The sequence below is a fragment of the Chelonoidis abingdonii genome, chromosome 4 (assembly GCF_003597395.2).
Source record: "Chelonoidis abingdonii isolate Lonesome George chromosome 4, CheloAbing_2.0, whole genome shotgun sequence".
Taxonomy (NCBI): Eukaryota; Metazoa; Chordata; order Testudines; family Testudinidae; genus Chelonoidis; species Chelonoidis abingdonii.
In genome coordinates, this window is record NC_133772.1 from 154,166,498 (window position 1) to 154,183,425 (window position 16,928).

Below are 16,928 nucleotides of genomic sequence, written 5' to 3' on the forward strand. Positions count from 1 at the left end.
CATATGCAGTGAAGGAGCTGCTGCATTTGTAAACCACTTACCCACCTCCTGTGTGTGTTGTGAGTGTTAATTATTGTTTGTGACATGCATGGAGGTCTCAGTAAGGAGTGCTCATTAGTTCCTGGCTGCTGGCATCTTTGCAGCCACCAAATGCTCACAACACTGTTCACAGAAGCCCACAGCTCCCCCACTCCAGCAAATAGCAGATAAACTCCCAGCTCTGGTGGCTGCTGCCGTCTCCTCCCAGGCCCATGTGTAGCAGTCTCCTGGCAAGGGGTACAGAGGCTGGACTGGAAACCATGTCCAGTAGTGACCCCTCCATGAGCACAGGCAGCAGGAGAGGAGGAGCTCTGCCTGGATGACAGTGCTCTGTCAACGTCTGGGCATCAAAAAAATCATGGATGAGGGTGGGGGAGATTGGGGGAGAGATGAAGAATCGGGGGGTGATAGTGGATCACAAATGGAATGAGTGAACAATGTGATGCAGCTGCAAAAAAGGCTAATACCATTCTGGGGTGTATTAACAGGAGTGTCATATGTAAGGCACAGGAGATGGCTCTTCTGCTCTACTCAGCACTGACGAGGCTCAGCTGGAGGGCTGGGTCCACTTCTGGACACTGCAAGTTAGGAAAGATGCAGACAAATTAGAGCATCCAAAGAAAAGCAACAAAAATGACAAAAGGTTTAGAAAACCTGACCTATGAGGAAAGTTTGAAAAATCTGGGCATGTTTAGTCTTGAGAAAAGAGGCCTGAGGGGGCACCTGATAATCTTCAAACATGTCAAGGACTGTTATAAAGAGAAGGGTGATCAGTTATTCTCCATGTCCACTGGTGGTAGGACAAGAAGTCCTGGCCTTAATCTGCAGTCAGGGAGATCTTGGTTAGATATTAGGAAAAACTTTCAAACTGTGAGGGTAGTTAAGCACTAGAATAGGCTTCTGAGGGAGTTCGTGGAGTCGCCATCACAAGATGCTTTTAGAAACAAGTTAGACAAACATCTGTCAAGGATGGTCTAGGTTTACTTGGTCCTGCTTCAGCACCAGGGGTGGATTTGATGACCTCTCAAGGTCCCATCTAGTCCTACATTTCTATGATCCTATGAAGACTGGAAGGCTAGAGAAAGTCAAGGGTACAGAGCAGGGTGGAGGAACAGCTGAGGCAGGAGGCAATAAGGCTAAAGCATGAAAGGCACAGTTCAGGAGGGGGAGGGAGAAGGGTCAAAGGAAAGAATTGAGTACAAGCGAGAATTAAAACAATGATCAAGGAGAGAAGAAAATAAGAATGAAAGAGGAGAACAGGTAAAAGCAAGACCTAGTTACCTTGTGGTGACTGCAAGTGAAATGAGCTTAAACACCTCATTGCTCATGTGCAGATACGTAAATACCTGTAATAACTGCGTGCAGCCCCCTGGTTCCTGGCAAGCTGCTAGCACAGTCCTTGGTGGTGCAAAGATTGTCACGCTGGCTTAGATCTCCAGGCACAGAGATCTGGAGAAATTCTGCCTCCTGCTTTCTGTGGAAAAGGGATGGAGAGATTCCCCACCTGCACACACAATACCCTGCCTGCTGCCCACAGGCACCTTTTAAAGGTAAATCTCCTGCCTTATTCCAGAGACCCTCAGCCTGAGGCAGGGCAAACAGTAGCTGCCGCCACGTCCATTAGCATCTTAGCTTGGCAACCATATTTGAGGGCTGCTGGGAGCACAACCTCTTCCATGGGCCACCCAAGCTCCTTCATGCTGCTTCCTCTTCCCCCACCATGGTGAGCAAGCCAGAGGCTAAGAGATGCCCCTCTCTGGAGGTGCCAAAAGGGAGCTCCGCTGCAGCTGCTCTCTGCCAGAAGAACGGGCTCTGAGTCAGGATGGAGGTTCCATATCCACCATCACCCCACAGCAGAGACTTCGCCAGGGATGCCTCTGCAAATTCAGGCCAGTCCTCTGACTTTAGAGCACTTCTGACTGAGCGCTCCTCAGGAATAAGTAAAGTAATTCCCCACCCCAGGCCAGCCTCTCTCTAAAAGGAAAAGCTCCAGGGTCTTCTCCCATAGTTTGATCACCTGAGTGACTTGCCAGGAACATGGCCTGCTAGTCAATTCTCCTGCTCAAGAGGAGGATCAGGGCAGTTACGAGATCTCGATCTTGCATTGCCTCACCAGTGACGGATCAGAGGATGAGCATCATGGAAGCACCGGACCTATGAGCTAAGCCCCGAGCGATGCTAAGCTTTGATTTTTTTTCACCAGCACCCCTGGTTGTTCACGTTCCTGAGTATCGAATCTACATGTGTTCAAACCCCTTCCAAAGGGGGTGACAATACAACAATGCAATTAGTGGCATGCGTGATCTGACAGATCTTGCTCTAGTAGATGCTGGATTAAATACCATGTGTGTGCTGGATTAAAGGCCAGGTGTAGAGGAGGGCACTTTGGAGCATGAATGTGGTATGTTAGTCCTAACCCTGATCCCTCTGTCTGCCTTTTTAGACTGTGAGCTCCCTGGGGCAGAGACTGTTGCTGCATCCATAAAGCACCTGGATCTGGGCTGCATCTGCTACTGCGTGTGAAATAGTACCTAATCTGGAGAGGGGGAAAGTTAAGTCATTGCCTAAGGAGTCCTGTTCCTATCAATATGCTTGCACTACCGCTATCAGCGTTTGCTTTCTCTGAATGCGAATGGCACTCTCGCTCTCAGCAAGCATGTAACTGGATGTACTGTGCAGGATACTGCTTCCTTGCAAGGCTTGTAGGCTGTTGCGCTTCCTCCAATTAAACCCTGTATGCAAGGAACAAGGAAGCCTTTTAACAGCCAGCTCAGGAGCTGCAAGCATAGCAAAGCAGTGTCTTACAATGCACCAGGTAATACATTAAATATTAGCATTTTAGTGTCTCTTTGCAAAACACACCAGTCTGGGCATGCTGGACAGCCTGCTATAGCTGATTCTGGTCTGTCATCCTTCTCCCACTTTATGTTGCTGTCAATAGCCCCTGGCCAGTCCTTGGGGAGGGGCAAAGGGCTTTACGCCTCATCACTTGTCTTCTGATTCCTCACCCACTCAGCTCAAATTCTTATGTCACTTACCTGTCCCAGTTGCACCCCCTACAAGGGCGTACGTGTTTCCAGCTCAGCTGCATAGAAGCATTCCAACACACACTTCACAGACAGCTGCTACTTGTGACTCCTAAGACCCCCCTGTTAAAATTTAATTTATGCACATGCATCTGCCTTGGCTAGAACTGTATCCTTCCCACCCATCCCCCCCGCCAGCTGTTGTGCTGTGGCTAAATCCTTCATTGCTAGCTCTCCGGATGAGACTGTTTTGTCTGTGCAGTGCTTAGTACAAGGGGGCGGGCCTGACCTCTACCTGGAGTGTTAGGTGCTACGGCAATTGAAATAACAATTGCCATAACAGCAAAGAGATTATATTGTGTCATTTGCTGCCAAGCTTCCAATGACCTGCCATTGCAGATACACATGGCGGCCTGCATTTTGGAACGGAAGGTGCCAGGCTGCAAGCTGCTGCTGTTGAGATGGTGCAGCCCTTTCCAAAATGGCATGAGAAAGAGAGAAGGGGCTACATCGTCAGGTCCTTCATTACCGGCCATCTAAACTGCCACAACTGTTGCCTGTGACTTGCTGCCAGATTCCTTACATCACCTGGCATTCAAAACAAGTTATCTCGTGTTGACAGCCTGCAGTATTTCACCTCCATCCCCTCCCATCAATGGATGTCTGATGTTTCCATGCTGTAAAGAAAATGTTTTGATGAAAGGATTCAGTTACTCTTTGTTTCCGCCAGACCAATACAATACAGGCTTACATTTAAAAAAAGTGACCTCAACTCTCTGCCAAACAACTAGCGGTAATTTTTTTACATGCTACGACTGTAGCCTCCTGATATAATTATTTTTTGCAAGGACTTTTCAATATGACAATCCCTCTACATAAGTGCACCAAGTTCAATGCTAATTATATTTGCGCGAGGGAAAAATTGATCTACTTACAAGCCAGACTGAGAATGTTACGGGGTAAACATTACATTTTATCCTTTCAATTGGTGGCATAATGAAATTTTAAATGCAATGTTATTTAGTATGATGAGTAAAGATCGGTGCAATGGAAGGGAAGATAATACTTCCTGATTATGACAAAACTCCGTTTACAAAACAATAATTATAATTGTGAAAGCCTCTTATAAGACGCTTACAAAATTAATGTATTCAGAGACTAGCCAGATTGCTATAGATTTATAATAAGAGATCTTGAGTACCTAGTAATATTGCACTAATATCTCCTCTGCATGCCATTTGGTCCCAGGAAGAATGCATCCTAGTTATGAAGTCCACTCTCAAAACTAATTTCCTTAACACAGCAAAGTATTTGTTAAAGCAGACCCCATTTGATGGTTGCCAAAGCATGTGGTCTTTCCAATGGTTTCTTGATGCAATTGCATTTGTAGACCCAGGCACTGTGGCAGGTGATAGGTTTCTTTTTTCGTTGTTGTTGTTGGTCTTCAAAGGAAAAATACTTCTAAGTCAATAGAGGTTCCCTCTGGCAACAGCAAATCAACAAAATCGAAACCTGTGAAATGAGACCTCCCTCAGGAAAATGGGTGTCAGAAATATTGGATTCTGTCATGAGACAGTGGAAAACTGGGTTCTTCAGTATGTTTGATAGTTGGTTGGTCCTGCACAGTCTTCTCCAAGTAACTGATCTGTAGGACAATGTATCATATGTAAGCTGTGGGTTTATTGTGCTGACAAGCACTCGTTCCATTGAATGCAACTACATAATTCGTCTTGATAGCTCTAGCAAACACATCTTCACTTGCGCTGACTACTGATTAAGAACACCTGTTTTTTCCACGTTAGCCTTCATGTGATTAACAAATTCATGTCTATGCGAAAAGAAAATCTCCCACTTCTTTCTCAACCCAAAGCAGTCAATCATTTGGACATGCAGTCTTCATTTGTAGATCATATTGGCACAAAAGTAAGTGGGAAAACCCAAATACAGGGTGATGTTAAAATATGGTGGTCATTGAGTTCTGTGCCATACCAAATAATTTATTCAAAGCTGCTGGAAAAAGTCCATCTCTGCCTGCACAGTTCCATCATCTTCATCTGAAATGAGCTAGTGTGTGAATTTGTTACTATTTACCTGCAAAACTCAGCGGTTGTATAAATGCAAAGGAACAGCAGTAATAGAAATCATCCTGCTTTATCATCCTTATGGCAGTGTCTAAAGGCTCTAACTGAGATCAGTGCCTCACTGTGCTAGGTGCAATAAAACTTGTTCCGACCCGAAGGAACTTACAAACTAAATAAAGTGGGAGAAGAAACAAAGACAGGAAGTGACGTGTCCAAAGTTACACAGCAAGTTAGTGGCAGAGCTGGATCTCCTGACTCCTAATCCTGTGCTCTAGAAAGTAGTGTTTCTAATTTACTAGTTTTAACTCTAGATAGAACAGTAGAGACTGGATGTCCCTAATGGGCCACCTATCTATCAGTCTCTAATGTTGTCCATTTATTAACTGAATTTCCTTGTCATTAAATATACTAAAGTACTAAAGAAGCTATCCCAATGAAGCTATCAAAGAAGCCAATGAAGCTAATAATTACCTTCCCATTGCAAGCTTTTTTCTTTTTTTTTTTAAATCTAAAACCGGGATTGCAGAAGTGTCATTGAATAAACTCTACTGGCCAAAATAACACAAGCTGCAGCTGTTCCTTTTTCCCACAACTTTCGGATTCAAACCGGAATCACAAAACAAACATAAGAGAGATCTGATGGCAACACCAGCTGGGGGAAAGATGATTCCAGTAAGCGTGTACAATGCAATCAAGCCAGACAGTAGGGGCATTGTGAGGAGAGAGAAGACAGGAAGTTCTATGAAAAGGCCACACCATGATGAATCTGGAGGTTCTGCTGTCTGGCCACATATGGGAGCGTGAAGTGAGATGAATAAATCAAGTGATCAGTGTGTGGTCCAGATGGAGCTTTACTTCCTGCTCAATATGCAGACAGGATGTGCATTAGCAGATAGATACCCACCATGCTCACCGATGAAAGAAGTGGTTACTCTTGGAAGGGAGAGCCTGGTCCACTTTCCAAAACCCTCTGGCGGAGGGGAGCCTCCTGAAAGTTCACTCTATTTTCTTAAGACACCACAGTTCTCTCATATGCCCATGGTTGGGAACTCCAGAGAGCTCCTTTGCTTTACCTTGATGTAGGATGACCCCTTCTTCCTTACCAGAACCCTGGGAGAAGATGTGTGGTGTTACATGGCTGTTTAAATCTGGAAGACAAAAGCAGAAGAGGACCCAATGATTGGCAGTTGATGCTAGACAAATTAGAAATATGGGCCAATTTTTTAACAGTGATGAGAATTAGCCATTGCCCAGATTACCAAGGAAGGTGGTAGGTCATCCATCAGTGGCAATCTTTAAATCAAGGCTGGATGCCTTTGTAAAAGACATCCTGTGGTTCAGCCTTACTTTTTGGGCCAGACTCAGGGCAGACTTCTCCAGCCTGAATGATGCAGGAGGTTAGATTAGACAATGCCAAGGGCCTTACAGGTGATGGATTTTTAAAATTGAAATATGGAATGATAAAGGGAGGAAAGGGATTTTCTGCTAGATACCAACATCTGACCTTTCTTAGATGCAGATATTGATAAAGTACGACTGTGCCGTGTCGTCTTAGTCAGTGGGACTTTCATAGGGAACTGCTGAGCATCTCTTTGGTACTATAGAGAACCTTCAGCAGCTAAGCTTTCTGGTGTCTTATTTTAAAAGGAAAAATTTAATTACTTTTCCTGTCACCCGTTAATCCCCAACTGACTTGTGTACAGTGCTCTGGGCTTTCCCTGAGTCCTATCTCCAACCTGTACAAAATTAATTGTGAGGACAACTTCTCTCCGGACCGACTGTAAGTCTGTGCCACCACTGCCATTACCCATGCTACAACAGCTACTCTGCCATTTGTGCTCACGCCTGCTCCGTGAGAGCTAGCGCGAGTGTGTGTGTGAGAAAACCGGAGAATCACCCTGCCAATTTGGACTGGAGATGTAGGCTTATTTAGCTGTGAGGCAAGTTTGATTTTTAGTTTGAAGAGGGCAAGTACAAATATTTCCCTAGGGGAATCTAGCCACCAGATGAACTGAGTATAACAGAAAAAACCTGTGCACCTTTAATCACTGGGTTCTGTCTACACCACAGTGAGTGGCACCAGCTGGTCTGGGTGTAATGTTGATTCCCATGGGGCAACAGCAGTGGAGATCAAACCTGGACCTCAATGCATGAGCTAAAAGGAGACACGTGTCACTTAGCTCAGGCTGTAGCTGACTCATCACTCTCTAGCTGGTTGGTCTAGCCACTAGAGCGGGGAGAGATTACCACACCAAGCAGGAGGTTTCATCCTCTCACCGGGTAGGGTCGAACCTCCCCAAGCTTCAGAGACTTCCAGAGCAAGTCCCTGCTTGCCGGCAGCAGGGTTCAAACCTGGGGCCTCTGAAACTCAGTGCAGGAGCCTCTACTGCATGAGCTACAAGACACATGTCACGTAGTTGTGGCTGTAGCAGGGTCATGAAACTCTCGCAGGCCTAGCCACCACGAGAGGGGGATAGACTGCCAGGTTCCATACCATTTGGTATGTTTCAGAGAACAACCACAGACTTCTCCGCACTTACGGCCCATTCAACATTTTCACTTTCGCTATTTCTCTGCCTCCTTCAGTTCCATTTTTCTGTGATTGAAACAGGCAGCACCTGCCCCAGATAAGTCAGGAACCCAGCTCAGTTTGGCTGACCCGCGAGACCTTTTTACTGGGGGGTGTGGGGGGGGGCTGCACCATTGCAGGTGTCATCTCCTCTCTCTCAAAGGAGAGCCGACCATGAGAGTTGTACATATCCAGCAAGGCTGCACTCATACTCCAGAAAGCACCAGCAGACTGCCAAATGACTCGGCTGCATTGCATTGGAAAAGCCTGGCTAATTCGCCGAGACCTGTCTGGGAAAGCAACCACGAGAAGAAAGTTAAGCACATGCTTAAAGTAACGTAAGTGTTTAAGAATCTTAACAAAATTTTAAAGACAGTGGGTATTTGTATGAATGACAAGAATGCCCATTAATGCTAACAAAACTACTGGAAGGGAGGTTTTATGGAACCACCATCATTGGAGGTTGTTGTTTTTTTAAGACCAGTTTAATCAAATACCTGTGGGGGATGTCTTGACAATACTTAGCCCTGCCTCAGTGCAGGGGACTGGGCTAGACGACCTCTTGAGGTCCTTTCCAGCCCTATGTGTCTGTGGTCAGGTCTACACTACAGACTTATAGCGATATAATGATGTCACTCGGGTGTAAAAACTAATCTCCATCAGAGGTCAGGATGTGACCTGTGTGCAGGCCAGATTACCCCACATTTGCTTATGGGTGATTTCTCCACCTTCTTGACCAGCATCTGCGACTGGGATGCTGGCTTTGATTCTGATCCAGTCTGGCCATTCCAATGTTCTTGTGGTTTGCTGGATCAGGGCTCAAGTTAGGAACATGATTTAAAAAAAAAGAATGTGGAGAATAAAAGAAAGATTGCAAAAGCATGTCAGTTAAATGGTAGGAAACATCGTAAGTACAAAAGCAGAAGGGGTCAGTGAAGGGTCATGGGAAGGCAGACATTGCTTTAAAAAAATAATCTTCGTTTTACAGGACAATGAGGAATGTTCGCCATAAACTAATGACACATACATAGCTCCGTCCTGACGGCAGGAAGAAGAAATACCAGTGGGAACGACTCATTCCAGAGTAGGAAATGATGAGAAATGATAAAGAAAGTGACCAAAGAACCATTGGATTCTTTAGCAGAGGTACTTGGACTATCTCTGGAGGAGAGCTGTTGATGCTGATATAATGCTTAGCCTTAAGAATATATTATTATTTATTTTGTGATGAGGCAAGGCCAGATGGCTACAGTAAAGTACTGAGAAACAGGTATGTTAGCCCCAGGGTAAACAAATCCCTAGTACCCTGGTAACCAAATGGCAGTTGCTCCAGGTTAATCAAGGCACCTGGGGCCAATTAAGAGCTTTCTAGAAGGCAGTGGAGATAGCTACTTAATAAGAACACCTGCAGCCATCAAGCAGCTAATCAGGGCACCTGATTAAAAAAGGACTCACCCAGTTCTGGCAGGAGCAGAGTAGCAAGGATGCGTGTGAGAGCTAGGACAAGAGGCACAAGGAGCTGAGACTGAGAGGGTGTGCTGCTGGAAGATTGAGGAATTATCAGACAATCAAGCATTATCAGACACCAGAAGGAAGGTGCTATGGTGAGGATAAAGAAGGTGTTTGGAGGAGGCCATGGGGAAGTAGCCCAGGGAGTTGTAGCTGTCAAGCAGCTGTTACAAGAGGCACTATAGACAGCTGCAATCCACAGGGCCTTGGGCTGGAACCCAGAGTAGAGGGCGGGCCCGGGTTCCCCCCAAACCTCCCAACTCCTGATCAGACACAGGAGGAGTCGACCCAGACTGTGGGTTCCACCAGAGGGGAAGATCACTGAGGTGAGCAAATCCGCCACTAAGCGCAGGACTCACCAAGGTAGAGGAGGAACTTTGTCACAACTTGTAGTATCATAGTGCCTGGGAGCCAAAGTCATGAAACAGGCCCCACTCTGTTAAGCACTGTGCAACCAGAGCACAGAAAAGATTATCCTGCCCCAAAGAGCCGACAATCTAAGAGAAGAGACAACAGGTGAACACAGACAAGTGAGAGAGAACTAGGGATCTCAGCCCACCTGCAGCCTAACCACTGTCAAGCTTTTTTGTAGCATTCCATTAAAGGAGAGTTTGAAGGAGGAAGTTTTGTGGATGTTAATGCAGAGTTTCCTCCAGGCAAGGAGGAGCCTGAGGGTAGTCTAGACCTGTACACTGAAACGTCAGCCACTGGAAATATGCAGAAGTCACAGAATAGGGACAGAACTAGAAGGCTACAGTTGGGTTAAAGAAGATCAAGAGGAGCAGGCATCCAACACTGGGGGACATTTTTATTTGAAACAGCTGCTGAGAAGAAACCATCAAAGCACTTTGCCTTGACTTTAGGGAAGCAATAGATAAAATATGGTATGAAACCCTAATCTCAAGAGCCAGGGAGTTTGGTGTGATGTGCACCTGGAGCAGCCTTGGGCACAGAAGACCTGTGAGTGGAAATAGAATGAATGAGAGGTAATTAGCGATATTATAGCCTAGTAACTTGGAAGATAGAGTATGAAGGGGTGACCAAATGCACTTTTGTATGCACACACTCTACATCATTGTAATAATCTTTGTACAAGATGTCCCGTGTTAAGGTATCATGTGAAAAACAATAACTCACTGGTCAGCAGTATCATGATGAAATGTATGCAGCAATATTATATGTAAAGTTATGAATTCCCCTGACTGATATTGGTGGCGTATGTTCAAACCCATGTTAAACGAAGGAGTGTGTGTTTACTTACCTCAAGTTACATATAGGTTGTAAACAGAGTCCTCAGACAGCAAAAGGGGGGAGACGGGGACAAGGAAAATGTGCATTTCAGCAAACAGAGGTGAGAAGAAACAGTCCGCAGCCTCTTTCACTACCAGACCCCATGTCTCCATTCTCACAGCTGGAAGGACCTTTCTCTAGGGGTAACCCTCAGGGAAATGCATTTCAAAAGGTGACTGAATTGTAAAAGAAAGGGGCAAAAATGTGGCCTCTCCCTCTCCATCGCTCTCTTTGTCACCTAAGAGGACAAAAGAAACAGCCCATGGACTTTGGAAACAGGTCTTGGCCTAAGAGTTCCATCAGCCATGTTACTGGAACCCTATGGTAAAGGGACTTCCTTGAACCAAGCCTAGTTTGTAAAATTCAGGAGGCGTTCGATCTTTAGTTCTTTTGTCACCATTTCTGACTTTAATGCCTTGTACTCACATGAAACCTCTCTCTTGTAGTTAAATACACTTTTTATTCTTTAATCAAAACAAATCCCAGTGCTGTTTTAAACTGAACAGTGTGAGTAATTCCCTTCAACGTAACAGACTGTTGTATATTGATTCCCTTAAAGAACTGTCCAGGAGAGGGCCGGACAGTGCAGAACACACGTTTTTGGGGGGAAATCCAGAACTGGGCATGTGTTGGGGGTCACCCTGCAAATAGTAACCAAGGCTGCTGGAAGCAGAGTGTGACTGGGCGTTGCTGACGGACAGCTGGGGTCCGAGTTGCTGGTCCAGGGCTGTGGCTATGCACAAACAAACACTGAAGGTGTGACCGGGGTGCTGTTTGACTGGTTGTGAGCAGCCCAGGTGGGAGCTGCAGCAGCAAAGCATTGTGAGGTACCCAAGGTTGCAAGGCAAGTGATACCCCAACCCCTCCCTGGTCTGGATTGCACCCCGGAATGTCTGAGGAGGAAGCTGATGAGGATGGGGACAATCAGTCTGAAGGAACAGGTAACATGGCTTGAGAAAGAGCCTGGAAAAATAAGCAACTTAGCTGTGCAGTGATTGTGGCAGAAGAGAACAAATGGGCAGTGGAGGTTCACGTTCTTGGCAGAGCCGTGACAGAAGTCAATAGGATAACAGGACAGACAGTCAGGCCGGGGCTAAATTGCGGAGGGCTTCAGAGGTTAGGCCCAGCAGTTTATCATGGAAGAGGGAGGGACATGAGGGGGAGGGGAAGGCAACCATTTCTAGTCTACACTCATGCCACTCCATGGGGGGAATCCCAGCATACACAATGCCATAGGACAGCCACTGAGCCTCGGCTTGGCTGCTACCCAGGACCTCCCCATGCATGGCCTAATTAGTCAGGAGCTAAAGGAGAGGATTCCCCCAAAATACCTACCATGTAGCCAGCCGCCTTCTCTTCCCTGTCTAATGTCTTGGCGATAGCTAATGATTCTGGACAGCTAGGTTCTGGGGCCCCCCCATCCCTTGCAGCACAATAGTTTAAATTGCATTTTGTTGTCATTGTTTGTTAAAATATATAATGACACCTAACGGCCAGAATTGTCATTAGTGGCCACTGAGTTCAGAGGCCTCCGTTGTTGGGTGCTAACCTTTGGCCTGATTTTTCTGGAGGGGCCAAGCACCTTGGGCTCAAGGTGGGCACCCCAAATCCGAGAACATCGGTGATATTTTTTAAAGCAATTAAACTGGGCGTTCTGAGAGACGGCAGGACCGTACACGTTGGTGATGAATGGAAGAACCAAAAGCCATTGGCCAAGATGGGTGCCTAAAGTTAGATTGATAAATCCGTGCAGTCATGGAAATGCAGAGCTTGAAGGGACCGTGAGAAGGCAGCTACTTTGTCACCCCACACTGAGGCAGGCAGAGACAGCATGGTCTGCTCTTATGTAGTCATGGATAGGGCACTGGACTGGGAATCAGTTGATCTGGGTTCTATTCCCAGTTCTGGCACTGATTTGCTGTCTGACCTTGGGCGCATCTCTTCATTTCCATCTGCCTCTGTTTTCCTGTCACACACTTTGCCTCTTTGGGGCAGAGGTTGCCTCTTAGTATGTGTTTGTACAGGGCCTAACACACTGAGCTTCTGCTAGGAGTTAGTCATCTATAGTTGCTACTGCAACAGAAATAGCAATCGTCCACTCTATAGAGGAGAGAAATGTGTGGCAGAAACAGTACCAGCTCCAAAGATGAACCAGTCAAAATAAAAATTCATATCCATGTGCCCAAGCCAGCCTGTGGTTTTCTTTGCCATGTGACTGTCTGAGCCAGGCAATCTCCTTGCATTAAAAAAGAAAAGAATTGCTAATGGGAACAGGCTGCCTGACTGCAAAACCACTTTGCTTAATGCAAGGGGCAAGGTGGGGGTGGGGAGTTGAATGGTTGTCTGCTGGCTGGGTCATCTAAAATTCATATAGCTTTTTAATCCTGAAGTAATTTAATAGCCAGCAGATGGGAGATTCACATGACCTTTTAAGCAAGGAATTGCACAGCGTTATACTGGCCCTTCATTGGCCGAAACGAATGAATAATTTACAGTGCAAAGAGCAAGTGCTGGTGTGAAGTGCAAAGCTCTGTAGCCCGAGTTATCTCAGGATATAGCATAATGCTGAGTATGTCACACGTTATCACCACGGAGGAAAATGGCATTGCCGGCTGACACTTAATGATCCAGAAGGCTGTGTTTATAGATCATGACATAACTCAGCTGTTCACTCCTTTCACCACTGCTCTGAGGCCCACGCGCAGATTCCAGTGCTGTTGAGATGCTGTGTCGGGCTGGCTGGCAGAGGAGACACGCTGCTGGCGAAATCCCCATGGTTTGCCGAATAACATTCTTGGTTTCAAAGGTTAAGAATCAAGACGCAGCTATTGGCTGCACAGACTAGACCTGGCCAGAGTCCAAACAGGGGAACCCTCATGGCTGATGGGCCGCGACATGGAGTCTGTCGGAATGAACGAGACTGCACTAAAGCAATCCTCTCTCTAGCCACTGGCCCTCACGGTACGGGGGGACCACCAAATTTGCATGCAATATAAGTAAATTTGGGTCTGCAACAAGGGAGGGTCATCATAATGAGAAACCTCTGCTTGGACCTTGTATGCCCAAGGAGGACTTTGCTTCAAATTTCTCTTCCTATTTGGACCACCTCAACCTTCCAATAAACTTATCTCTGAGCTAAGAGACCCCTTCTCATAGTTACTCAAGGTTCTGGGGCATTTTGATGCTGAATCCTACTGTCTGCCAAAGATTTTCTGGATCCTGTGACAGCCATTGGCATTATCCAGCTGCAGAGCATGTTCACAAAGGATTCACATGTTGAAAGAAGTCTTTGGAATGAATTTGGATTGGGGGGGATGTAGTGCCATGGGCACACAATTGCTCAGTGGGGTTTGATGATTGAGCAACACAGTTTCCACGGCCCAGCTCCTCAAAAGGGTATTTGGGCACCTAACTCCAAAATCAATGGAAGTTAGGCGCTTAAATACTTCTGAGGAACTGAGTCCATTTGGCTATGTGACCACCAACATTTCAGCTCACCCTTGGAGGCTCTTGGATCCAGTTTGTTATCAGGAGCTCCTGAGAATGAACTGACCAAGTGTTGAGTGGATAAGACTTTTGAGGATGTGTCAAGGTGGTAGAGAGAGACTCCAGACCCAATTCTAACTTACTTAGCAAGAGAAGCTATTCGCTCCCCATGCTTCTGTATGGCTCAGTTCCATTCATGTTTTCTATTGTATGTTTCCTCGCCCATTATCTGCATCCCAGAAGCTAGCATGCAAGAGGTCCTTGGTGCCACCTCTTAAGAGACATCGTAATTGCACCTAAGCCTTGAGGTTGCATCTCTCTGAGCCCAGCAAACCAGCAGATGTGGTTTTGGAACACAAGGCCTAGTGCAACTCTTGCCTGACCCCACTGCAAACTGAGAGAGATTGTGCCAAGAAGGGTTCAAACTGGGGGACCTTCTGGGTTTAAGGCTGAGTTTTAGGGCCAGCTCTGCCCAAACACACCATATAAAGGTGTCTGTGGCATATTTTACAACTAAGCTTTGCACAAAATCCCACCGAAAGTCCAACATATAAAACTGTGGTGACGCTCATTTTACGATGTAGTACAGTAGAACTTCGTATTTCCACGGAACCTTTCACCCAAGGATCTCACCGCACTTTGCAAAGAAGGGGGTTATACCAGAGGTATAGAATAGGCAACTGAGGCAGAGAGAGGTCAAGTGAGATGCCCAAAGTGAGTGGCAAAGCTGGGTCTCCATGTCTCTGCCTGGTTCTCCAGCTTCCCATGGCCATTCTCTAACAAGTAGCCCTCTGGTTCCTCTTAAACCTCCATTGTGTCTCCCTAAGTGATCAAGGGCCCTCTGGCTGCACGTGCAAAACTTTTTTTTAACTCTATTGTGATAAATTAAGAGATGGGTGGGGGGCGACAACGGAACAGAAAAGGAAAGGATAGTACTTTCCACATTATAAACGACTTCTTTCATATATTCCTTACAGTAATCTTCAAGAGGGTCATAATTTACTGAGCTTGAACAATTACAGAAAGAACTGTTGTTTCCTGTTACAGTATCTGAAAGTAACTTACAGCAAATCAGCGGCCTGCAATCAGCATTGACATTGACCATATCCTCTTGCCCAGCGGTAATCCCCATAGCAGCAGGAAATGCAAGAATGATTTACTTGGAAATCCCTGATCCAAGACTTTTGTGTGACCATTTAGGGCTCAGCTTTGGCTCTTCAAAGCAGAGATGCACAGGGTTGAACTCTCTGAAGATCAGACTTCAACTGCTATTTTGAAGGTGTATCTCCAGCAGAGGTTGGGGGCCCTCACTCTGTGGGGGCCTTTTGCTACGTGGTGCCTAGTGCGACGACACCAGCCATGCTCACTCTGGCTGGCACAATGGTCCTTGGCACAGTGTGTTTGATGATGATGACTCTGTTCCAAGAGGCATTCAGCTCCTAGTCCAGAGAGTGGAATTAGCTGTTCTGACCCATCCTGGTAATTTAACAGTGCCTGAGGAAATGCCTTGACGTTGGCCTGACAGTGTTTCAGGAAGAATGATTGGAAAGCCCTTTATTTCTCCCCCGCCAGCTTTCCTGCCCAGCACAATGAGTAGTGTCCTCTGAGAAGCAGCTAGTGATGCATTGGGTAACACTAGCATGGAATAAAGCCAAGCTGCACCGATGGGATGAGTCAGCTAAACATGAAAGAGCCTGAGATATGTTCTCTCCAGGTTCAGTACTTTCCATCTTTAGACCCAAGAAAGAACTACTGGGTGACTTTAGCAAACCTCTCAAACATGTCACATGAAAGCACAGCTTTCAAATCCTTCATACTGCTTGGGTATTGACTGAAATCTTCCATCACTGAATCTTTCCACCAACATAGTGATTTCTTCCCCGTGTTCTCAGTCAGATATCTTCTGTTTCCCAGTGAACAATGGTGTGATCTGAATCTGGATTTAATCAGGTTTATCTTTTGGTTAAAAGAGAAAAAAAAATGATAGTGCTGAAGTCTTCAGGTTTATGACACCGTTTTTCTAAAGTAGACTAGAAATACCACAGAAAGATGCAATCTAAATGAGATGCACCTTTTAACCTCCTCCAGTTCCATCATGCTTGACTTGAACTCTCCATTTTTCTCCTTCAGGTCGTGAACTCATTAGGTAAGGGAAAAGTCTGTAATTCCACTCCCAGGCTCTAACACTAGGTAGCAATTTGAAAACGTGCTGACAGTTTCCATGAATCAAGCTAAGGGTTCCATCCAGGCCCGTGCTGGGCTCCTCCTAGGAAGTCCTGAGTTTCTGGGGCTTGAGTGCCAGGGGAGTATGCTGGATCAGGCAACAAATATCTGCTTTTCCCATTGATTGAAGTCCAAGGCAAACAGAAAAATTGAAGTCAGGAATGAGTCTCTGAGAACTGTACCGTATCGGATACGGTCATTGTCAGGGAGTGTTCCAGTTCAGGGCGACAGAATTCATCCCACAGACAAAACTATACACAAAATTAAATTATCTATATTAGTGTCCATGCAGGTTGCCAGGTCATGGTTGGTTTCCTTGCTTCGATGGCAGTAGAATCAGGAAGACATGGAATGGTGTGACGCTTTAATCTGTTTCTCATGTCAGGTAATATTGCGTTAGACTAGAAATCAAAGAGCGACAGCCTCAGCTCTCAACAATAAATTGTTCTGCTTGAGGGGCAACGATGAGCTTGGAAAGATTTTCAGATGGTGGCCACGCACCTGCAATAATCTATGTAGTTACATTAAACTGGGCTGAGCCGTAGCCATGCATGTGTGTTCCTTAGGGATACATTGTTTTGGAAGACATGCATTTATTTTAATTTGCTTTATTGTGGAATCTAGCTACTATCGTGATAAATGATCTGCAAATAGCTATGACTGATGGTTTTTTAAATGCGTAAAATAAAGCATTACAAGAACATT